The sequence below is a fragment of the Orycteropus afer genome, unplaced genomic scaffold, assembly GCF_000298275.1.
Source record: "Orycteropus afer afer isolate SDZICR_OR568_19922 unplaced genomic scaffold, OryAfe1.0 scaffold01109, whole genome shotgun sequence".
NCBI lineage: Eukaryota > Metazoa > Chordata > Mammalia > Tubulidentata > Orycteropodidae > Orycteropus > Orycteropus afer.
The window spans coordinates 1-1,101 of NW_006922696.1; positions in this window are offsets into that span (position 1 = coordinate 1).

Consider the following 1,101-nt stretch of genomic DNA (forward strand, 5'->3'; position numbering starts at 1 on the left):
TAGACATACATAATTGTTTGGCCTGTTCACTCATCTATGCACTCATAGATCAATGTTTGCCATCACTAAGAACAGAGAAATGAATGTTCAAAAGTGTTCATCTTTGTTGTCTGTACTTCCCTTGCACCTCTCTATGTCTTTTTCTTCCTCTCTCCCACTCTGTTGATCACACACATTTGGTACATTGCCTTTCTCTTCACCAAAATCAATTTTGTCTCTATCTATCTAGCAGTGTTGTCTCCTCTCTCTTTCCACCACTAATAACCAACAAAGAAAATTCCCTTCCTTATAGAAACCTTCCCTTGACTGTTTACAATAGCAAACTAATACAATATTTGTCCTTCTGTGATTGACTTATCTAATTCAGAATAATTTCCTCCAATTTCATCCATGTTGTGAAGTGTTTTGCAGATTCTCAGTTATTCTTTAGGGTTGCATAGTATTCCATTGTGTGAATGTGCCATAGTTTGGTTATCAATTCTTCTGTTGATGAGCCCCTAGGTTGTTTCCATCTTTTTGCTATTGTAAACAGTGCTGTGATGACTATGAGAGTGCATACATCTGTTCCTGTCCTGGCTCTCAGTTCTTTAGGATATATATCTAATAATAGAATGGCTGGGTTAAATGGTATTTCTAATTCCAACTTCTTAAAGAATCACCATATTGCTTTCCACAGTGGTTGTATCATTTTACAGTCCCACCAGCAATGTATGACAGTCCCAGTCTCTCCAAATCCTCGCCAGCATTTATTTTGTCTTGTAGAACTTTGCTACTAGTCCTGGAGCAAGATGGCACCTCATTGTTGTTTTCATTTATATCTCTCTAATGGCTAATGAGGAGCTCTGGTGGTGTAGTGTCTAAGACATGTGACTGATAATCAGAAAGCTGAAGGTTCAAACCCACCAGCCACTACTCAGAAGGAAGGTTGGACAATCTATTTCCACAGTGATACCACTTTGGAAACCCAAGGAGGGGTCACTATGAGTTGAATCCGATTTGATGGCAGTGTGTTTTGTTTCTCATTCAGTGGCTTATGATCATGACTATTTCTTCATGTGTTTCTTGCCACCCGAATATCCTCTTTGGTGATGTGTCTATTCA